Source organism: Pan paniscus, chromosome 12 (genome assembly GCF_029289425.2).
Source record: "Pan paniscus chromosome 12, NHGRI_mPanPan1-v2.0_pri, whole genome shotgun sequence".
Lineage (NCBI taxonomy): Eukaryota > Metazoa > Chordata > Mammalia > Primates > Hominidae > Pan > Pan paniscus.
In genome coordinates, this window is record NC_073261.2 from 51,461,247 (window position 1) to 51,485,356 (window position 24,110).

Sequence of the window (24,110 nt, forward strand, 5' to 3'; positions counted from 1 at the left end):
AGAGCCCAAGCCACAGACTCCTCAGATAACTCCATTGATGCAAATCTCAGAGTTCCTCAAGGAAACAGGTCAACCCTGCACATGGAGTGGAGATTCAGAAAGGCCCCAAAAAGGAAAAAAACAAGGATCAGTGTCCATGTATGTCCCTGTATGGGGCTGCCATTTGTCCTAACCACCCTGGGGTCTGCCATAGCTGAGCCAGCCCTACTGGAAGAGGATAGTCAAATAACTTCACTCGTATTCTTTTGCCACTTACTGTGTTGCCCTAGCTTCCCTCCAGGGGATCCTCGTTTTGTCCTAGGCTCAACCTTACCTTTGATCACTTTAGGACTCAGGCACAAGATTTCACATTGCTGGGAATCCATTTTCAGTCTTTGAAAAGACACAGTGATTCTTCAGGAAGTTTATTATCCCAAAGATGCAACAGAGACAGAATTTCCCAGCTTGAAGGGATTTGAAACATCCATAAAGTTATAGAAATTCATATCTGGAGGAGTCTTAACGGTCATTCAGACCAACGCTTTCTCGGGTGTCTATAACATCCAATGCCCTAGTTTCCCTGCTGTCTTTTTTGGCCACTCCTTTTCAATCTCCTTTGCAGGCTACCCTTTACAGGGCTCAGTCTCCACACTCTTTTGTTCTAGATTTTCCCCTGGTGACCTCACCGAGGCCTACAGCTTTAAATACCATCCATATGCTGATAATTCCCAAATTTATATTTCCAGTCCCAAGCTCTCCACTGAGTTTCAGGCTCATATATCCAAATGTCTACTTCTTGCCTTCAGTATATCTTACAAACCTCTCAAGTTTGACGTGCCTAGAACTGGACTCTGGATTTTACCTTTTGCCCGTATCAACAAGTTCCTCTCTTAGTCTTCCAATCACAGAAAGGGCTCCACCATCAAGATGGACACGAGCCTAAAACCCAAGAATTCTTGTTTCCTGCCTTCCTTTCCTTCTCTCACATTCAGTCTCCTGGTAGACTTGTTCATTTACTTCCACCATTACTATCTACTTCTTTTCATCTCCAGTGCCAACATTCTTGTCCAAGCCATCACTGTCTCTCCCCAAACCACTCCAATAGCATCCTAACTGGTTTTCCCTACTCTTATCTCACCTCAATCCATTCTCTGCATATTAGCTGGAGTGATCCTTTCAAGAAGTGAATACAAACCTTAAATCTTTCAACAGCCCTCACTGCATCCAGAATAAAATCCAAGCACCTATAACTTCCTAATATGGCTTCTGTCCACATCTAACCTCAAATCTTACCTTCTGCCCTTGCTGTGCTCAAGCCTTTCTGGCCTTTCATTTCCTTAAACACACCAAGCCTTTCCAGCATCAGAGACTTTACAATTCTTCCTGGAATGCTCTTCCACTAATTTCTTTAGGTCATAGTTTGTGGTCATTTGAAAACATGTCCACAAATTCTTTTCTATCCTAAAAAAAGGAGGAATCCAATTCCCCTCCTCTTGAACATGGACTAGCCTCAGTGGCTTGCTACTAATGAATTAAATGGTATAGAAGTGACTGTGTAACTTCTTAGACTAGGTAACCAAAGATGGCACAGCCTCCACCTGGTTCTCTGTCTTGTGAGGCTCACCCTTGGAACCCAGCCATCATGCTGTGACAAAGCCATGTACCACATGCAGGTGTTTCAGGGAACAGACCTGTCAGAGGTCCTTGCCAACAGCCAACATCAGTCAGCATCAACCACTAGACATGTAAGTGAGGAAGCCTCCAGATGATTCCAGTTCCCACCTTCAGCTGATGTTAGGTGGAGCAGAGACATGCTGTCCCCACCTGCCTAAACTGCAGATTCATGAGTAATGTAATTTCTGTCATTGTTTTAAGCCATTAAGTTTTGGGGAAGTTTGTCACATAGCAATAGACAACTGGAACACAGCTCATATGCCCCTTCTCAGAACTGCCCTCCCTGATCATCCTAAGTGCCCACTGGCATTATCCATAACCTGAAAATTATTATGATTGATCCTAAAGTCCAGCCTGGTGCCTGGCACGTAGGAGATGCTCAGTGAATATTTGTGGAATGATTGAATAAGGAAATGAATCCTCTTGTCACATTTGAAGTTATCAGTCATCAATAAAATGGGGATTTGTTTCATCGTTTGCAGGGTGATGACATCAAATTCAATTCGGAGAGAGGAAAGGGTAGTTATGAAGCATGCTCCACTGGTGCTGCTGGATAGTGAGGGTGGGCAGACTTGACGACCACCAGTCCAGGACCTAGACAGCCTGAAGACACGGGGGCCTGAAAAGGTAGCTGGGGATGCCCAAAGAATGCTAGTCCTGGTGCCAATGCAGCCGACTGTCACCTTGTCTGTTGTCGAGTAAACAAGTGCCTCCTCTTGGGCCTGTGATGCCTGCCAGCACATGTCTTTCTCAGAGGTGGGCATATTCTCTATTTGGGAAACAATGGGTAGAGGGATTGAAGCAGGAGAAGTTTCAGAGAATCACTCTTGCAAGAGATGCTGCACTCTGGCAGACTCGATAATGACAAATATGTCAAGCAACTGAGTTTCAGCAGGGTTCCTTGGGGCCCTGTTCACCAACTTGTGGTTTCCGTGGTGACAGGACAGCTGCCAGATAGATGGCGGCTTTGGGGCCACCTGACTGGCTCTGACGATAACTGGCTTTGACGGCTTTGATTGGAATGAAAAGATTTAGGGTCCCTACTGGCTTTCTTAAATTAAACCCTTCCTCCTGGAGTTAGCTTGTTTATCAACATTATCTTAGATTAGGGGACTTTCCTGTGATCAGAGAGTTCTTTTACCACAATGGTTCACTTGTTGGGGCCACTGGCAGGGTTTCTGAGATCAGGATCCTCGGAGCAGCACAGCGAGGTAAGGCTACACCCTGATGTGCTTCTCAGGCAATGCCTCCAAGGGGCATGTTAACAGTCAGATCTAGTTAGGAAAGAAAACAGGAAAAGGACCTGCATTTTAACAGAAATAATTTAATCTAGGCAATTGAGTAAGCAGGTATTAGAGGCTGAAAGGCAGAAAGGAAGTATCAAGATAAACACAGGGATGGTAACTGCCAGAGGCAGCTCTACCTCTGGGGCTGAAGAACACAGGGAAGGTACTGGGGTTGCAATAATTTCGAAGCTTGGAAGAGGAGCCCTGCGGAGCTGGGACCTAGGCTTCCAAGGAGCGGCGACTGCACAGTATCTGTGAGGCTGGATTTGAGAGTCCAGAAAATGTTGGAGACTGGAACCCATTGCTATTGAGGTAAACTGCCACTGCAAGGTGAAAAGTCATTGTTGGGGTGATGCTCACAGGGACAAGAAGCAGTCCCAGGAAGAGGCAAGTCCCTGCTCTGCCAATTTGCCATCCCTCCTTACTGACAGAGCCCCACATGGAGCCAGCTGGCCACAGAGCAGTGTGGTTCGCCAAGTACCAGCCCCAGAATCACAGGGTAGAGTACAGACAGGTGGGTCTGACCTTAGAGACATCAGCTTCATAATCAGCACAGGGAGTGTGAACAAGACAACAATGGTAGGCCCTGAGATAGAACAGCCAGGCCCAAAACACCCACACCTACCCTTCACTGGTAGAAATCACCTAATGCAGCTGGGCGTGGTAGCTCATGCCTGTAATCCCAGCACTTTGGGAGACTGAGGCAGGTGGATCACCTGAGGTCAGGAGTTCAAGACCAGCCTGACCAACATGGAGAAACCCCATCTCTACTAAAAAAAAAAAAAAAAAATACAGGGCCGGGCACGGTGGCTCACACCTGTAATCCCAGCACTTTGGGAGGCTGAGGCAGGTGGATCACGAGGTCAGGAGATCAAGACCATCCTGGCCAACACGGTGAAATCCCATCTCTACTAAAAATACAAAAAATTAGCTGGGCATGGTGGCAGGCACCTGTAGTCCCAGCTACTCGGGAGGCTGAGGCAGGAGAATCGCTTGAACCTGGGAGGCAGAGGCTACAGCGAGCCGAGATCGCGCCACTGCACTCCAGCCTGGGCAACAGAGCTAGACTCCATCTCAAAAAAAAGAAAATACAAAATTAGCTAGGCGTGCTGGCCCATGCCTGTAATCCCAGCAACTGGGGACACTGAGGCAGGAGAATCGCTTGAACCCGGGAGGTGGAGGTTGCGGTGTGCTGAGATTGCACCATTGCACTCCAGCCTGGGCAACAAGAGCAAAACTCTGTCTAAAAAAAAAAAGAAAGAAAGAAAAGAAAAGAAAAAAAGAAAAGAAATCACCTAATGCGTGCTCAGTTCTTTACACTTTACAAACAGCTTCTTATGTTATCTTATTTAAAGGCAGAAAACTGCCTATGTGTACTGGCACTGACCACCACATGAGGAGAACAGGACACTGTCCCAAGCACCCAGCATTGGTGTCCTTTGCTTTCACTGTGTCCCTGAGCTCCTGAGGAACAGCCCTGATGCAGCCTGACCTGGGCATTTCCCGAGATGTGGAAGTTTTCAACTTGTTTCTTGGGCAAAGTAGGCAGGTCACCAAGCAGGACAGTAACCCTGCCCCCAACTCTGTTTTGGCCAGAATATCTCCACTAACATTTGTTTCTCATACTGGGTCTCCAGGTAAGCTTATGTTTGAAGAGGAGGCTCTTCAGTGAACAATAGCTTGGAAACCTTTGCCCTAGAGGGAGAAACCTTCAAGCTGCCAGCCACCAAATAAGCCCACAAGGCTCACTTCCATTGTCTTCTCCTCTGCAATGCCCTTTGTCCCTATCAGCCTGAGGCAAACATCAGTCCCTATTGTCCCCTTCGGAGGTTAACCCTACCTCCAAAACCTCTTAAGAGTATCCTTTCAAAGCATGTTGGCAGAGTGGCCTGCTGAGTGTCCGATTTCTCAGTGTGTGGGTTGGGCCTGTTGTTTTGTATGTATAGCTTGGGGTGTTGATTTTTGTTCATTTGTTGGTTGGTGTGTTTTTCTGCCAAAAAAAAACTGTTAATCCACCCTACAAGAAAGGAAGGTTAGGGAAAGGGGGGACACAGTTGGAAAAAGGAATCACATTTTTCCCTTTCCTAAATAGACCGCAGACCCACATCTGCCTCTAATATTGGAAAAGTATAAATGAAGGCAGTTGGTCAGCACCCCACCTTCTCTTCCCCTCTCAGGTCCACCAGCAGGCACTGAACAAACACTTCAGCCCGCATGCCCAAACTCTGTGTAAAGGCCGCTAATAAGAGCCACCCCTTAGCTATCCCTGAGGCCTCAGTGAGCTCACCACAGACGGGACAGATGGGAAGAGGTTCACACAGCCCTGGAAGAGGCTGGGACATTTGAGCAGGGAATTCTGGGCCCTGGGTTACGAACCATGCACCAAAAGGAGGACTGGCCCTGGGTGGCACACAGACAAGGCCCACGAACTTCTTGTCCTATGGGGCGGGGCCAGCCCCACCAAGACCAGGGCAGGGCACCTAAAACCACAGCCCAGGGTTGCACCCTGAGAGAATAAAAGAGACTACCGGGGCAGAGCGGACCCTAGAAGGGAGAGGCACTATGGGGCCAGCCTCTTTCTGAAGCCCCACCCAGAGAAGCACCCTTTGCTGGAAAAGAAAACAGCAGAAGCCAAGGTAAGGGGCCATCACCCAGCAAAAGCCTCCCGTGTCAGAGAGAGAAAGAGCAGCCACAGCCATGAAGCTGGCCAGTGCATGGCTTCCTTAGACAGAAGTCTCGGGGAGCCCCATTCAGGCCTGCATAAGCCCCCGGGATTCCAGCAAGACATGATGGAGGAGGTGGGCTCCCAGCAGTGGACCCTGGGCTCCTGCTAGTCATAGCTGAGGACAGCGGGCCTGGGGCGGGGTTGGGAGAGCTGTGGCTGCTTACAGACTTATTCCAGGAAAGCAGAAATGTGCTGTACTTTGCCTCGTTGCACTCACCTACTTTAGGCCCCTTCCAAGTTCTGCCACCCCATTCTCACTCTTACATACACAGAGCTCTTGAGTTTACTGTCTTTCATTTTAATGCCTAACATTTAAAAAAAACTTTTTATCATGGAGAAATTCAGACAAATGCAAAAGTAGGTTAAATAGCACAATGAAACCTCATGTACCCAGCACCAAGGTTCAGCAACCATCAATTAATTTATAGTCAATCTTGTTTTAACCAAAAACCCTACTTATTTCTCCCCTCTGATATTATTTTGAGGCAAATCCCAAATATTTGGTTTGGGATTGGTTTCATCAATTAATATTTTGAGCTATACCTCAGAAACTGATTCCTTTAAATATATATATAACCTCAGTGCCTTCACCACATCTAGATAACACAAATTCCTAACATTATCAAGTATCTGGTCAGTGATCTCATTTCCAAGAGTCTCCTAAATACCACTTTTACCATAAAACTTAAAGTATAATAATAATAAAATTAAAAAAAAAATACCACTTTTACCTGCCTCGGGAGGGGCGCTGGCTGAAGCACAATCAAAAAGCAAGGGGTGATCGGGCATGGTGGCTCACACCTCTAATCCCAGCACTTTGGGAGGCTGAGGAGGGCAGATTGCTTGAGGTCAGTAGTTCAAGACCAGCCTGGGCAACATGGTGAAACCTCGTCTCTACTAAAAATATGGAAATTAGCTGGGTGTGGTGGTGGGTGCCTGTAGTCCCAGCTACTCGGGAGGCTGAGGCAGGAGAGTCACTTGAACCCGGGAGGTGGAGGTTGCAGTGAGCCGAGATCACACCACTGCACTCCAGCCTGGATGACAGAGCGAGACTCCATCTCAACAAAAAAAGAAAGGGGCATGAAGTAAGACAGGAAAACAGGTGACCCTGCTTGTGGCCAGGACCAGGCTGGTGGCAAAGTTTCAAATGGGGGACAAAACGGTGAGAGATGGCTGGGCACAGTGGCTCATGCCTGTAATCCCAATACTTTGGGAGACCGAGGCAGGCAGATCACAAGGTCAGGAGTTCGAGACCAGCCTGGCCAACATGGTGAAACTCCATCTCTACTAAAAATACAAAAATTAACTGGCAGGTGCCTGTAATCCCAGCTACTTGGGAGGCTGAGGCAGGAGAATCGTTTGAACCCGGGAGGCAAAGGTTGCAATGAGCAGAGATCATGCCTTTGCACTCCAGCCTGGGGAACAGGGCAAGACTCCGTCTCCAAAAAAAAAAAAAAAAAAAAGGAAAGAAAAGGAAAAGAAAAGAAAAAGAGAGATGCCCAGAGATAACCGGGGCCAGGGGCAAGTGGGGAGCAGAGAGGGACAAAATTCTCTCCCACTCTGGAAAGGTGAGGTTCAGATGAGGAGGGACTGTCAGAGAACAGCCAAATGACTTTTTCTTCCTGAAAGTTGGGTATTCTTTTTATCATCAGCGAGCAGAAGTGCTCAACTTGGCAGGTTCTGAGGATGAGATTAAATTTCCTCATGAGGCAATCATTGTGATGGTGGCAGGGGAGAGGGGGCAGGAAAGGAAGTTAGATTTGATGAGGGAATAACTGTCAAGGCCTAGCTCTGCCCCTTAGGAAAGCAAGATTCAAGGAGGAAAGGGTAGGATTTTGCCCTCACACCAACCTAGCCTTAAGGCCTGCTGCCACCAGTTACTAGCTGTGTGGGCTCGCAAGCTGCTTAACCTTTTTGAGCCTGTTTCCTCATCTCTACAATTATGAAACAGGAAAAATAAAAGGCCCCTAGAGAATTAGATTCAGGAAGTTGTGGAAAGTGCCCAGTTAGAATGGGAAGGAGCCTGCTTGTTGGTTCCTTCTCTACCTTCCGTCTTCTCCCTTGACATCTAGATCCAATCCCTGTACAGCTGAGGACACCAGCCTCTGCAGGGATCCCTGAAGACAGATTCTCAGTCATTGTCAACCACACCACCTGGTCCAGGTAGCTTTCCCACTGTTGGGAACTCCAGGCTTTCTCCTTCACTCTAGAAAGCCTGGGTGAATGCAAGTGAGGCTGCAGGGAATGTTGTCTGAGACTGGGATGGGATGGGATGGGATGGGATGGGATGGGATGGGATGGGATGGGATGGGATGGGATAGCTAAGGACAACCGTGGTGGCAGACCACTTGGGAAGACAGGAGAGACCACAGGTCTGAGACTTCAGAGTAATCAGATAGCCCTGGAAGCTCTGAGAAGGTGGGGGCATTGGCCCAGCACTTCAGGGGGCTATAACCCATGCAGTCACACAGGCTCCATGAGTAGAAGGGCCCTGAACTTGGTTTAACTGCTGTCTACTGTTGTCATCTTGAAATTCTTAAAATTTTTGAACAAGGGCCCCATGTGTTTATTTTATTTGTTTGTTTGTTTTTTACAGACAATAAAAAGTATGTTGTTTACGGACAGGGTTTCACTCTGTCACCCAGGTGAGAGTGCAGTGATGCAATCATAGCTCACTGCAACCTCAACCTCTTGGGCTTAAGCCATCCTCCCACCCCAGCCTCCCCAGTAGCTGGGGCTACAGGCACGCACCACCATGTCTGGCTAATTTTTTTTTAATTTTTGGCAGAGACAGGGTCTGGCTATGTTGCCCAGGCTGGTCTCAAACTCATGGTCTCAAGTGATCTTCCTGAGTTGCCTCTCAAAGTGCTGGGATTATAGATGTGAGTCACTGTGCCTGGCCCCACATGTTTTTACACTGGGGCCTGAAAATCATGTTCCCAAAACTGCCCAGCACCAACCTGCCAGCTCTGTGAATTCCAGCTCAGCATCCCTGAGCACCCCAGGTGAAGAAGTGGAGAAAGGAGGGGGTTTCTAGAGCAAGTGTTTACAAGGAGACAGAAAAGTTGAGGGGCCAGCAAGAAAGTGGTTCAAGTGATCAACCGAGAAGGCATCTAGGATGGGTGGAGTCAGCAGGGGACTGATGTATCAGAGGAAAAGGAAAGAGTCTGGGATCTGGGGGTCTTACACATAGACACCACTAGTTGGAGTAGAGGTAGAAGTGTGATTGCACCAGAAGGACAGGGAGCTGGCTAGTCTGGGGCCACAAAAACCAGAGTTTAGGGGAAGATCAGGTAAGCTGTGGCTGTTGATCATGGGACCAGGCTGAGGATGGGAACCGGTGGGAGGATGGGAGCAGTGTCTAAGCAGCAAGTGGAGCACAGTCCCTGATATTCAGAAATTTAGGCAGGCAGGCAGCACCAGAGAAGTTGGCACTAAGGACAAGGGTCCCAGCCACTGTGCAGGGATTCAAGGACAAGACTGGAGTGGGGTGTGCCCAAGCCCTAGAGGGACTCGGGCCTGGACAGGCTCTCAGAACCGAGGCCAGAGCACCAGTGTCCCCATGCCTCCCCCAGAAAAACCCATAACAAGAGCGGCACACAAGAAAAGGGCCAGGTGGGCTGTCTGGGAAGGCCAGCATCTCCTTTGCCACGGCTCCTCCCATGGGTGCCCATTATTACTCTGTCCATCATTAGCGTTTGGCACAACCCTCCCCCACAACACTTTTTTCCCCCACAACACTTTTTTCTCCCTTGATAGCCTGGAGGCTTCTGAAAGGGAGACACTTTCTCCCCTTTACCTGCTCATCCCCAACACTAAGCAAGGTGTTTGGCACATAGTAAGTGCTTAATAAATGGTGTCTGGCTGGCTGAGCGCGGGCCGGCTGGAACAGGAATGGTAGCCCTGCTGGACATTGAGAGGGAGGCAGGGGTGCATAAAAGGGGCATCTGCCAGCTCTGGTATAGACCGCCTGGGTTCTAACCATGCCTCTGCTACTGCTAAATGGATCATCTCGGCCAAGTTACCCAACCTCTGCCCCTATGTTTCCTCATTATAAAATGGAAATTTTTATTTTGTATTATCTTATGTACCTTTGAGTAAATGTGTACATAGCAGTTAGAATAGTGCTGGACAGCACTTTAGGAGGCGGGGGCGGGAGGATCACTAGGTCAGGTGATCCAGACCATCCTGGCCAACACGGTGAAACCCCGTCTCTACTAAAAATACAAAAAATTAGCCGGGCTTCGTCATGGGCTCCTGTAATCCCAGCTACTCGAGAGGCTGAGGCAGGAGAATCGCTTGAACCCGGGAGGCGGGGGTTGCTGTCAACCCAGATCGCGCCATTGCACTCCAGCCTGGGCGACAGAACGAGACTCCGTGTCAAAAAAAAAAAAGTACTGGACGTGCCACGCACTTGCTAACACTATCATTAATATGACAGGTAAATAACATCTTTGTGTGGCGTGTTGCAGCTGTCACAGCCGCCAGCAGACAGCCGACTCCCTCACCAGTAAACACCGCGGCTTAGGTGTTGCCCACCGGGCACCGGAAGGCGGCCCCCTTCTCGCTCTCCAGTGAATGTTCCTAAAACAACTGCGGGGTCCAAGAGCACAGGGATAACAGCGCCCCTGACGCAGGCTGCGCACCCGCCCGGAGGAGGCAGCGTGTCAGTCCTGAGGTCACCGCCACCCGCTCCCGGGGGACGGCCGCCTGAGGCTGTGCGCTGGGCAGGTGAGGAGGCGACCACCTCCCAGACGCCTGCCGGAGCTGCGGCGCACCGACTCCCTGCTTCCCCGAGCGGCGAGCGCCACCTGGAGGCTCCCTCGAGATCTGCATTTAGGAGGCGACGGGTCCTTTCATCGTTTTATTCATTAAACGTTTGTCGAGGCCTGGAGCGATGGTTCAAGCCTGTAATCCCAGCACTTTGGGAGACCGAGACGGGCGGATCACTTGAGGTCAGGAGTTGGAGACCAGTTTGGCCAACATGGCGAAACCCCATCTCTACTAAAAATACAAAAATTAGCCGGGCACGGTGGCGCACACCTGTAATCCCAGCTACTCATGATGAGGCTGAGGCACAAGAATCGCTTGAACCCGAGAGGCGGAAGTTGCAGTGAGCGGAGATGGAGCCACTGTGTGTTAGGCTCTGGTGACGTGGGGAGAAATAAAGATAATGTCTTGTTTCCCAGGGCATTAATAGCGTGATGGGGAAGACAGGCCATCAACAATGTGCAACACTAAGGGCTAGGAAAGAGGTGGATACAAAGGAGGGAATAAGGAATGTGGTCATTCCTTAAGGTGTTTATTGGTGCCAGGTACTGTTCAAGGCACCAAAAAGAATGGAACTAAACAGAGATCCTGCTCCCAAAGAGCTCATAGTGGAAGGACAGCCAGACAAGCTTAGAATTACGGGACAGGCCTAAGAAGGAGCCAGACTGGGGACCAGAGGCGTCCGAAGGGAAGTCCAGGAAGTACCGCAGGAAAACGTGATATATATTAAATCTTAAAGAATGGGCAGGATTTTGCCAGGCTTAGTGACAAGATATCTTCCGTAAACTCGTGGAACTGAAAAGAAAGGATATAGGTGAAGAAGGGCTAGTTCTGTGTCTGAAATAGAAGGAACATGAAAGAGAAGTGCTGGGACATGGGGCAAAAAAGGGAGTTTGGGGCCAGATCATGAAAGCCTTGGTTTAACAGGTGAAAAGTTCAAATTTGATCCAGGTAGCTGGCAGAGTCAGAGGTTCTAAAGCAGAGACCTGCTCTATAGAAAGCTCACCATGAAGTACAGCAGTGATGGTGGATGAAGATACCAACAGCTCAACCTCCTATGTGCCAGGGAAATGCTGAGCGCTTAGCACCTGATATTTATCTTAATTCTCTAAATGGGCCTATGGGGTAAGCATATTATTATCCCAATTTTATTGGAATACTTCCCTGCTAGGGCCCCTAAACAGGTAGCCATCAAATGCCTGATAAATTCCAGCTAGCTTTAAATTCTAGTCGCTACAGAGCAGAGCCCTTCCATCGCACTGAGCTGAAGGAGCCAGATGGGCGTTACAGACAAGACCCACTCAGTAGGTGAAATCAACAGAGCCTAATGACTATCTAGATCTGCAAGATGAAGAATAGGAAAGAGCTAAAGACAAGATTATGATGAAAAGTTTGATTTTGAAATAATACATTTTTAAGAGCTGAGAAAAACCGTATCCATCATCCAGAACAACCGCCTATTCTACCCACACTCCCAGCACCACATCAGTGCACGTGTTCCTGTACTCACCATTCTGCCTTGCCTCCTGCTGGCATGGATGAGTGCTGCGTGTTCCTAAGTGCCACCTTCCGCTGTGCACTCGATCCCATCCTCGCGCCCACTCAAGAACATCACTTCATCAATTGGTCCTTCTCTCACATATGAAATTTTTGGTCTTTCTACTGAGTCATTCCCATAAATATACATGTGTACTACAATTTCTCTCATCGTAAAAAATAATAAAAATATTTCCTTGACCTCAAATCTCATACCCCTGCCATTCAATTACACCAATCCTCTCCAAAAGAGTTATTTATACTCAAACTCCACTTTCTCTCCTCTCGTTCTTTCTTGAACCCACTTCAATCAGTTTCTTTCTCACAACTTCACCACAATTACTCTTCAGGTCCACATTGCAAATCCAACGGTCAGTTGAGAGTCCTCATCTTAGATGACCTGTCAGCAGACTTCCACACAGTTGAGTCTATTCACTCAAGTGCCTAAGGCTATGCACATTCTTCTCTACTGACACTCACTTCCTCGTGATCCTGCCTGGCCTCACGTTTACAACTCTGAATGTATTCTTTCCAGCCTGAACTCTCCTCTGAACTTCAGACCCATACATCCCCAACTGCTGACTCAACATCTGCACGTGGATGCCTAATGCGTTCAAACGTAGCATGTCCAAAAGCAGATTCCTAATCCTCCCCCTTCAAACCTTTTGCTCCTGTTTGCTCCCACAGCATTTTCCATCTCAATAAATGAAAACTCTAATCTTCCAGTTGTTCAGAATAAATGCTTTCATCATGTTATCTGTATTCGTCAATATAAATTAGGTGATGCTTCCGTAGCAAAGAACCCCAAAAACACCACAAATGTTCATGTTTTTGCTGATGTCCAGGCTGAGTTGACAGGAGACTCTACTCATCAGTTTCACTGAGGGACTAAGGCTGATGGAGGCTGTATCTTGACAAAATGTTTTCATGTTTTTTGAGACAGAGGAAGGGGCATGTTGCAGGGTCTTGCACTTGCAGTGAAATGCTTCTGCCCAGAAGCCCCGTGCACCTCTTCTGCTTACATTTTATTGTCCAAAACAAGTCATATGGCCACACCTAAATTAAAGGAGGGTTGGAAGCACAAACTTACTAAGTGCCCAAAAAAGAAAACAACTGGCTGGGCACGGTGGCTCACACCTATAATCCCAGCACTTTGGGAGGCCGAGGCAGGCGGATCACGAGGTCAGGAATTCAAGACCAGCCTGGCCAACATGGTGAAACCCCATCTCTAATAAAAATACAAAAATGAGCTGGGCTTGGTGGCAGGTGCTTGTAATACCAGCTACTCGAGAGGCTGAGGCAGAGAATTGTTTGAACCCGGGAGGCAGAGGTTGCAGTCAGCTGAGATTGTGCCACTGCACTCCAACCTGGATGACAGAGCAAGACTCCATCTCAAACAAAAAAAGAAAACAACCAAAATATTTGTGAACAGCTCTAATGATGACCACATCATGCTCAACTCCTTTTTTTGCCCCTCCCCTTGCACATGCAATCCACCAGCAAACCTTTTCTGACTTTCCAAAATTATCCAGAAATCTGACCTCTTCTCCAGCTCCTCCAAAGCACCAACATCTTTCATCTGGGTCATTACAATAGCCTTTACTGGACCCCCAGCTCCTGCCCTTGCCTCCTCCCACCCCCTACAGCCTGTTCTCCACACAACACCAGAGCAATTCTTTTAAACATGTAACTCCACTTCTCAAACCCCTCTAATATTTCCTATGTGACTGAGCACGAAAGCCAGAGACCTTCCAGTGACCCATGATGCTACACAACCTGCCCACTTTGTCCCCACTTCTGGAAACTAATCTCCTGCCAGCTTCCTCTTCAGTCCCTCTTGTCCAGCCACACAGGGCCCCAGTTCTTCCTGGGACATCAAGCATGCTCAGCCTCAAGGCCTTTGCACCCACTGTTTCTTCTTCCTGGAATGCTCTCCCCACGTAACCATATGCCTTTCTCCTTCAGGCCTCTGCTCAAATATCTCCTCCTAGAAGCCTTCCCTGATCACCTTATGTAAAATCACACACATGCACATACACACTCCACTCACACCTCCCTGCCCCCTATCCTGTTTTATTTCTCTTCATAGACCTTGTCACTGTCTGGCACATTATATGTTTAATTTGCTTAATATCTGTTTCCCCACTAGAATACACATTTTATGCAGGCAGGAATTTTCTTTTGTCACTACTGCATCTCCAATGCTCAGAACAAAAATGTGTCAAACGTGAAGAAGTGAGGCCCAAGGCTGGTCAGTGCAGAGCTTGAAGTAAACTGTAGCTCTCTGGACCCTCTGTCCAGGGCACTTCTCAATGGTGCCATGAGGCATTTGTGAAAGGATGTAGTAGGACACACATCGCTTGGGGAATGAAGAGCTGGCGGGTTACCTAAGCCAGAGCTAATACCAGAGTGTGGGAAACTGGAGTGACTGCTCCACATTTTGCACTGAAGGCCCTCCCTGTGGGATGTGGCTGTGGGCAGTGGCTGGGGGGAAACCCTCAGAGCTCCGTTCTGTATGCTGAAGAAACCACATGCAGACACCCGGGAAGGATGACTCAGTCTAGTGGTGATCCTTGTGATTGGTACCCAAGGGGCTACCAGGCTTCTTATTATTAACATGGTGGAAATTAAATGAGACTTAATGCAGGGAAATGTTTGTGGGAAGAGACATTGTGTTGATCAAGCAACCAGCATTCTCCAGCTGCTCCATCCCAGCACCTGCTCTGCTCCCAGCTCCACCTCAGCCTTGCCTCTGGTCTCATCCTCAGACCCAGAAGCAGCATCTCGCCCTCCTGCCCCAGCAGAGCCTGGCCTGACCACAGGCCCCAGCACCAAATGCTGGCCCTTCCCCAATGTGTGGTCTGTGTTGTCTGGCCTCACCTCACCATTTTGTCCTCAGTGATGGGCAGCCACAAGAAGTGGCAGAGCAAGAGCACAGCCAGAGTTGTCGGGATCCTGCTGCAAACAGCAGGCACATGCTCCCGTTGGAACAGGAAGGCATCAGCTGCTTCTCAGTGCCAGCCAGTGAGTGAAAGGTGAGGGATTTACTAAGAACATGTACAAGTTGACCAAGAAAATGGCTCCAAGCGAGCTCAGCTGGGCTGACACTGCCTGGGCTGGCCTGTGAGCCCCACACCTGGAGGCCCAACCCATCCCCTCAATGTGGACCCGGATTCAGAATAGCCACATGAGCATCAAGCCTGCATCAGCACCTCCATGAGGTCCCTGGGAAGACCTGGACGTGGTATTCAGGCCTCTGACCGTGAAATATATGTGTCCTGACACCAAATGCATCAGAGATGACCTGATTACAAACCTGTTTCAGGCCCACCGGGTGATCCAGGACATCCGGCTAGTAATTGTCCCCCTCTCACATCATCACTGATTACTGTTCTCAGTCAATCTCTCTCTCTCTCTCTTCTTCTCTCCCTCTACGTTCATCACTTCCATCAGAATAAAACATGCTGGTAATTTCTCTCATCTCTTAAAAAAAAAAAAAACCCTATTGGCCTTACATCCCACCCACACCTCTATCTGATTTCTCTGCTGATCTTTATTCTAAACTCCCCTAAGTCTCAACAATGCTCATGGCTCTCATCTCCATCTCTGCCTTCAGTAATCCACACTAGGGTTTCTCCCCCCCAACGCGCCCAAAACTCCCCTGGTCCAGGTCAACACTTAACTCCTCTCTGCCCAATGCCCTAGTCAGCCCTCAGCCACATCCACTCCACCCTACCCACATTTGACACAGATGATGGCGCATGCCCCCTCCTTGATGACATGGTGTCCGACACTTCGGTCCCCAGAACACCCCTTTCTTCTCTTCTCCCATTCTAGCTGCATCTGCATGGCCCCTTTTCTGCCTCTTCCTTCCTACCTCTTAATTTTGGAAATCCCCAAGATTTAGTAGTACTAAATCTCTGTCTCTTACTCATATTCATTTTTAAGGTGATCTCACACACTTCTGTGATTTTAATATTTATCAATTTAAGGCTCCATAATTTTCAACTCTACCTTAATACTCTCCTGAACTTCAGTCCCTCCATGACTCAACTACCTATGCAACATCTCTGTGTGAACATGAAATTAGCAGCACAAACTTAACACACCCAAAAGTTTCTCCTTGCTTTCCTTTCTTCCTCCCTCCTTCCGTTCTTCCTTGCCATCTTTTTTCCATTCCTTCCATCTTCCTATCCTTCCTCCTTTTTTTTTCCTTTTCCTTTTTTATCCTTTCTTTTTTGCTTCTTATAATAGGGAATTTCTAACATCCACAAAAATAGAAAGACAGACTTGTATAGTGAATCCCCACATACCCATCACACAGGTTCAGCAATTGCTAACTCATGGTCAATGTTGTCTCTTTTCCCTCCGGCCTGAATTATTTTGAAGCCAGTCCTATAGATGTTGCATCATTTCATCTGTATATATTTCAGTTTGCATCTCAAAAAGATAAGGCCTCGTTTCTAAACATAACTATCATACTATTATTATATTCATTTAAAAAATCTTAACATCTCTAATAACCACATTGTTCAAATTTCTCATTGTCTCATAATTTTTGTAAGTTTGATTCAAAATCCAAATAAGGCCCACCCAGTGTAATGCATGATATATCTTTTACATCTCTTTTAATCTATAGGTTCTCTCTCCATCTCTTTTTTCTTTTCAATGTGCTTGTTGAAACAAGGTTCTAGAGACTTTTCCTTACCTTACTTTTGCTGAATGCACCCCATGCTACAGTCTAACATGTCCCACCCCCTGCTCTAGTATCTGCAAATTGGTGTTTGGATTCTGGAGGTGGTGGTATGGTCTCCCATCAAGAGGCACAAATTGTCTGCTTTTCTCTCTTTTTGCCGTATTCTGAGCAGTTTATGTTCACTGCCTGGGCCTATTACCTCATGAAGATTGCCAGATGGTGACATTCAAAACTTATCATTCTTCTTCATTCATTAACTGGGATCCTTCCATGCAAAGAAATGTCCCCTCATCTACTGCTTGGTTACCCTGAGGTAAAGTTTCTACAGGAAAGGCAGTACAAAATGGTTTTTCTTTCCATTTTTAACTAGTTTTTAAAATAATGAATTGATTCCCTGTCATTTTCCAAAAGATACCAATTATGAGACCAATGTTAATATCGCCATAAATTCATGGTCCAAACACATTCGATGATGTTTCCATCCACTGTGGTTTTATCCTTTTGATGCTCACATTATCCCATTTTCAGCAAACGGGAGCTCCTCCTAGTTGGCTACTTAGTCCTGTTGACAGAACCCTAATCATCTTTGATAGTTTCCTTGCTATCTGGTACTTCAAGAAGCTCCAGGACATCTGGTCCATTTTCTGCCCCAGACTGTGGATCCGCAAACCTGGCAAATGGCGTTCAAGCCCACAGTCGGGGTGCTAGGGTCACTGTTGCTCCTGGGTTGGCTCAAAATAAGTCTCTTGATTTTCCCCTCAGAACTTGCACCTCCTTCGGTTTTCCCCATGTCTGTCGATGGCAGCTCCATTCTTTCATGGAATGGAGACCAAAAACCTTGGAGTCAGCCTTGAGTCTCTTTCCTTCACACATATATCCATTCTATCAGGAAATCTATTGGTTTCATCTTCAAAACACACCCAGACCCTGACCACTTCTTACGGCTGACGTCGCCACTCCCTGGTCTATCATCTCTCACCTGGCCTTCACAATCGCCTCATGACTGGTTTTTCTGTGACTCCCTGTTGTCTCCATGGCAGCTAATGTACACTTTTTAAAATTTAACTCAGACCTTGACACTCTTTTGCTCAAAACCATTTCCAGTGGCTTCTCATTTCACTTAAAAATCCAAAAGTCGGCCAGGTACAGTGGCTCACCCCCATAATCCCAGCACTTTGGGAGGCCAAGACAAGCAGATCACTTGAGCCCAGAAGTTCAAGACAAGCCTAGGCAACATGACAAAACCCCGACTCTACAAAGTACCAAAAGATCAGCTGGGTATGGTTTTGCACGCTTGTAGGCCCAACTACATGGGAGGCTGGGGCAGCAGGATCGCCTCAGCCTGGGAGGTCAAGGCTGTAGTGAGCCATGTTTGTACCGCTGCACCACAGCCTAAGCAACAGAGTGAGACACTGTCTTTAAAAAAATGGTCATTTGCCACGTGCAGTGCCCAGTGCTGCATCCCGGGGTGCTATCTCTCAGCAGGGTCTGGGACAGCGTCTGGTGCGAAGTGGGGTGGATACCTGAGCACAGGGGTCGCAGCTGACTGGCAGTCACTGGGAGCCCTCCAAGAGGCCACTTGGGCTCAGAAATCACGGGACCACATGGGCTGAAGACTGGAGGCTCTTTCTCAGGTGGTTCTGGCCTTGTCATCCCCAAGGGACTCTTGCTCCATCCTGGAGAATACCTGATTTGGGACATCTGATCCCCCTGGTGAGGGAGGGCTCAGAACTAGATCTAATCTGATTTCAGTAGTATGACATTTCTTGCATCCCAGTGTTTGTGCAGCAATTTCATACTTGCTTCATGCATAATGTGTATAAACTGAATAATAAACACGCACAAACCATTTTCCTGATATTTTCATCCTATGGAGCATAGGAAAATGGCCTTAGGGCAACATCAGGGGCTTAGAAATGTATAGAAAGTTGCCAAAGAAGGGGTCGCCTGGTCCTGTTAGAGGTAGAATTCTGCTTGTATAGAAGGCGGAGCTGATTCCCTAGGATGATTCTGGAGCGCCAAGGCGAGTATACTCCTGGCACAACTGAGCTATCAGAGAAGAAAAACACAACTGGAGGCCGAGTGCTGCATCCCCTACTCCAGTCCCAGGGTCAGCAGGCAGCTGCAGGTGGTCCTGACATTTCCCACTGCTTATTAAAAAGGAAAACATTTAATAAAACAAAACACACGCTTGTCGCTCAGCAGGTCCAGGCACTGCCAAGGATACTGATTCCCATTTACTTCAATGCTCCAATTGGCACTTCTTGTCTGCTTTCCCTGGAAATGGGCTTGCAGACTGGAAAACAGAGTACAGTGAGAGAAAAAACCATGCTTATCCCAAAATGAAAGAAGGGGAAAGGCACACCCTCTCCAGATAATACTATGAGAAAGGCTTCACCCCAGCCCCTTCACGCGTGAGATTCTGCACTCCCTCCACGGATAGGTTTGTGGGATTCCCTGCGATGCTGACACCTGAGAGCCTGGACCACATCCCACAGTCCCAGGATTTTCAGGTATTCATGCCAGCAGCAGATGGAGCTTATAAATAACAATATAAATGTTCAAGTTGAGTGGGAGCTTAAATATCCTCATTTCTTTTTTATTATTATTTTTTATTTTTATTTATTTTTTTATTTTTTTGAGATGGAGTCTCACTCAGTCACCCAGGCTGGAGTGCAGTGGCACGATCTCAGCCCACCACAACCTCCATCTCCTGGGTTTAACCGATTCTCCTGCCTCAGCCTCCCGAGTAGCTGGGACTACAGACACATGCCACCATGCCCAGCAATTTTTTGTATTTTTATTAGAGACAGGGTTTCACCATATTGGCCAGGCTGGTCTAGAACTCCTGGCCTCAGGTGATCCACCCACCTCGGCCTCCCAAAGTGCTGGGATTACAGGTGTGAGCCACTGCACCCAGCCAAATATCCTCATTTCATAGAACAGGATGGCAGGCCCAGAAGGTCAGGTGAACAACCCAGATGATGGGCAATGGCAAATGTTCCCTCTTGTCCACACCAGTGCTCTTACCCACCCAGGGCACTGGGAGGCCTATGAGATCTCTGACATTGTTTTCAAACATGTTTGGAATCACAGGCAAGTAAAGACTACTGCTGTCCAAGAAGAAAATAAAGATCACCTGTAATTTTCCCATCCCAGAAATAACTTCTGTGAATGCTGTGGAATATATCTGCCTCTGTGCTTGTCTCTCCCCCTCCCTTCTAATTCTATGCTCAACACTAGAGAAAACAGTTTTCAAGCACATATATAAGGGTTATGACATTGTCCGTATACCAGGCCACAAAGGATTACTTGATAAATTCCAAAGAATCAATGTCATACAGATCATGTTCTCAGACCAGAATGCCAAAAAATTAGAAATGAATAACAGAGGGATAGTTTATACAAACATATTACTGGAAACTAAATAATATATTTTAAAAGGTAAAAAAAAAATGTATAGCAAATTGCTGGCTGCTTAGAGTATCAATGAAATGGCAATGTATCAAAATGTGTAGGACTTACAGCAGTAGATAAAGAGAAATTATAACTTCAAACACAAGTAAAACTGTAAATTCAAGAAGTTGGAATAAGATCAACAGAGCCAAGAAACAAGAAGGAAAAATAAGTAAAGAAAGGCAAAAATCAATAAAATGGAGAAGGAAAAAACAGAAAGAAATGACCAAATCAAAAGCTAATTATTTGAAAAGATTAGTGAAATAAAATTCTGGCAAGACTGATCAAGAAAAAGAGTGAGAAAGGCCAGGAACGGTGGCTCACGCCTGTAATCCCAGCACTTTGGGAGGCTGAGGCGGGCGGATCACAAGGTCAGGAGTTCAAGACCAGCCTGGCCAATATGGTGAAACCCCATTTCTACTAAAAATACAAAAATTAGCTGGGCGTGGTTGTGCGCACCTGTAATCCCAGCTACTCAGGAGGCTGAGCCAGGAGAATCGCTTGAACCTGGGAGGCGGAGGTTGCAGTGAGCCGAGATCACGCTATTGCACTCCAGCCTGGGGCAATAGAGTGAGACTCCGTCTCAAAAAAAAAAAAAAAAAAGAGTGAGAAAATGAAATTGCAATAGATAAAACCTACAATGAAAAAGGGGGAAAAACAATTACAGGCACAACAAAGATGAAAGAATAATGTAATTGCAGTAACCCTTCTGAAGTAACGTTGTCAAAATATCAAACCTAAACCTGATCATGGATTTGAGATGGGATAGTTCCTTTGACCCCCTTCATGGGCAGGAACTGGAGTGGCTCGTTTCACTCAGCCCGTCACTGGCCACTCCTCGCATGGGGGAGCGTTAAGAGCAAGCGGGTGCAGGAACCCGAGCAAACGAACCCCAGAACCCGCCGGTCGCTCCTCTCTGGAGGGAGCAGGCTCTATGCGTGCTACACAGCAGTGTCCATGCATGTTTCAACCAGCGCTCTTTCAGCTCTGCCGTCCAGGTACGGCCAAGTGCCAACCAGCTCAGTGGAGAGTCAGGGTGGTAGCCCCTGCCCTCTTGGCACCTGAGTTCTCGTTTGGCGTCCAGGAAGAATCAGCTCACACGAACCGTTTGAAAGGTGATGAATGCGGAAGACTTCATTGAGCGGTGGGTGGCTCTCAGCGGAAAGGGAGGCTGGAAAGCAGATGGGAACGTGATCTTTCTCTGAAGCCCGGCAGTCTCCGGCCAGGTCCCTCTCCGAAGCCACACCGTCTGAAGTTAGCCGCATCTATCCATTGTCTCTGACACTCAGCCGCGTGTATCCGCGCCGCTCAGCCGCTTCTATTGCGCTGCCAACTGAAGTCTTTTATGGGCACAGGATAGGGGCGGGGCAAGACAAAAAGGCAACATTTGCTTGGAAAACCAGGATCACCTGTTTTCACTTAGGGCGGTGGTTCCTGGCTTAGGGGTGGGGTTTAGCTGGGAGCCCAGACCTTCTGTATCAAATTGAGATTTAACTACCAATTTACAGGAATACAGAGGACAAGGGAACGTGTCAAACTAGAGATGCAATAATGGGAAACTCCACTTTGGGAGGCCGAGGCGGGCGGATCACGAGGTCAGGAGATCGAGACCATCCTGGCTAATACGGTGAAACCCCGTCTCTACTAAAAATACAAAAAATTAGCCGGGCGTGGTAGCGGGCGCCTGTAATCCCAGCTACTCGGGAGGCTGAGGCAGGAGAATGGCGTGAACCCGGGAGGCGGAGCTTGCAGTGAGCCGAGATCGCGCCACTGCACTCCAGCCTGGGCGACAGAGCGAGACTCCGTCTCAAAAAAAAAAAAAAAAATAATAATAATAATAATAATGGGAAACTCTGGGAGGAAAACAGAAAGCTGAAAAGAAACAGAGGTTATGAGAAATTAAAAGGCAGGTCTGCCAAGTGCAATGTGTAAACTTTGGATTCTGATTCAAATGACAAAGTTATCTCCCCCGCCAAAAAAAAAAAAAAAGACATTTGTGAGAAAATTGGAAGTTTAAACACTAATTGGGAGTTTCTTGATGTTGATAAATTATTATCTGGGGAGGAGGTAATGACATTGTGAACAGGTTGAAAAAGAGTCTTTGTCTTTTGAAGATTTTTACCGGAGCATTTGCAGGTGTCATTATACAATGTCGGCGATTTACTTCAAAGAATTGTGAGGGGATGTGGGTGGGGCTCTAGATGAAACAACATTGGCCATGAATTGATAACTGCTGAAGCACCAGAGGTTTATTAATCCACTTTTGAATGTATTCAAAATTTTCTAAAAAAAAAAAAGTTTTTAGAGTATTATGAACAACTGTATACAAATAATGTGAAACTTTAGATATTATAGACAACTTTGTGGGGAAATACTAAATGCCAAGATATAGTATACTTGAATAGACTAACAAGCATTAAAGAAATTGAAACGCTAATCATAGCTCCTCTCCCTAAAGCCCAGATAGCTTTACAAATGTGCTCTACCTGACTTCAAGAGACAGATTTTTTTATCTCACAAATTGTTCCAGCAAGTGAAAAAGAGAAAATTGTCCAGCCTTTTTTATGAAGCTAATGTAATCTTGATTCAAAACTAGATTGGGCCAATACAAAAAAAAAAAAAAAACGAACAAATTACAGGCTCATTGTGTTTCTGAATAAGTGATATGGTTTGGCTGTGTCCCCACCCAAATCTCAAATTGAATTGTATCTCCCAGAATTCCCACGTGTTGTGGGAGGGACCCAGGGAGAGGCAATTAAATCATGGGGGTTGGTCTTTCCTGTGCTACTCTCATGATAGTGAATAAGTCTCACGAGATCTGATGGGCTTATCAGAGGTTTCTGCTTTTGCGTCTTCCTTTTTTTTTTTTTTTTTTTTTTTTAGACAGAGTCTTGCTTTGTCACCCAGCCTGGAGTACAGTGGCTCAATCTTGGCTCACTGCAACCTCCGCCTCCCGGGTTCAAGCAATTCTCCTGCCTCAGCCTCCTGAGTAGCTAGGATTACAAGCACTCGCCACCACATCTGGCTAATTTTTGTATTTTTAGTAGAGACAGAATTTCACCATGTTGGCCAGGCTGGTCTCGAACTCCTGACCTCATGATCCACTCGTCTTGGTCTCCCAAAGTGTTGGGATTACAGGAGTGAGCCACCATGCCCAGCCACTTTTTCCTCATTTTTTCTTGCCATGTAAGAAGTGCCTTTTGCCTCCTGCCATGATTCTGAGGCCTCCCCAGCCATGTGAAACTGTAAGTCTAACTAAATCTCTTTTTCTTCCCAGTGGGTAAGAAATACCAGGAGTGGGGTATTGCTGAAAAGATACCTGAAAATGTGGAAGTGACTTTGGAACCGGGTAACAGGCAGAGATTGGAACAGTTTGAAGGGCTCAGAAGAAGACAAGGAAAAGTGGAGAAGTTTGGAACTTCCTAGAGACGTGTTGAATGGCTTTGCCCAAAATGCTGATAGCGATATGGACAATAAGGTGCAAGCTGAGGTGGTCTCAGATGGAGATGAGGAACTTGTTGGGAACTGTAGTAAAGGTGACTCTTGTTATGTTTTAGCAAAGAGAATGGTGGCATTTTGCCCCTGCCCTAGAGATTTGTGAAACTTTGAACTTGAGAAAGGTTTTAGGGTACCTGGCGGGAGAAATTTCTAAGCAGAATTCTAGATGTGACTTGGGTACTGTTAAAGGCATTCAGTTTTGTAAGGGAAACAGCATAAGAGTTTGGAAAATTTGCAACCTGACTATGCGATAGAAAAGAAAAACCCATTTTTTCTGGGGAGAAATTCAAACCAGCTGTAGAAATTTGCATAAGTAGCAAGGAACCTAATGTTAATCCCCAAGACCATGGAGAGAAATGTCTCCAGGCCATGTCAGAGAACTTCACGGCAGCCCCTCCCACAGGCCCGGAGGTCCTGGAGGAAAAAGTGGTTTCATAAAAAGGGCCAAGAGTCCCCATACTGTGTGCAGCCTAGGGACTTGGTGCCCTGT

At 47.1% G+C, this 24,110-nt stretch overlaps 1 long non-coding RNA gene across 1 annotated transcript in view; it reads right to left on the reverse strand.

The window, feature by feature from the left end:
- The window catches only part of LOC130541256 (uncharacterized), a 36,683-nt gene extending 13,118 nt beyond the window's left edge, over nt 1-23,565 (reverse strand). Inside the window, exon 1 of the long non-coding RNA XR_008955303.2 lies at nt 21,228-23,565. This is a non-coding gene — a long non-coding RNA (uncharacterized LOC130541256). The remainder of the gene's footprint in view (nt 1-21,227) is intronic.
- Nucleotides 23,566-24,110: the final 545 nt, after the last annotated feature.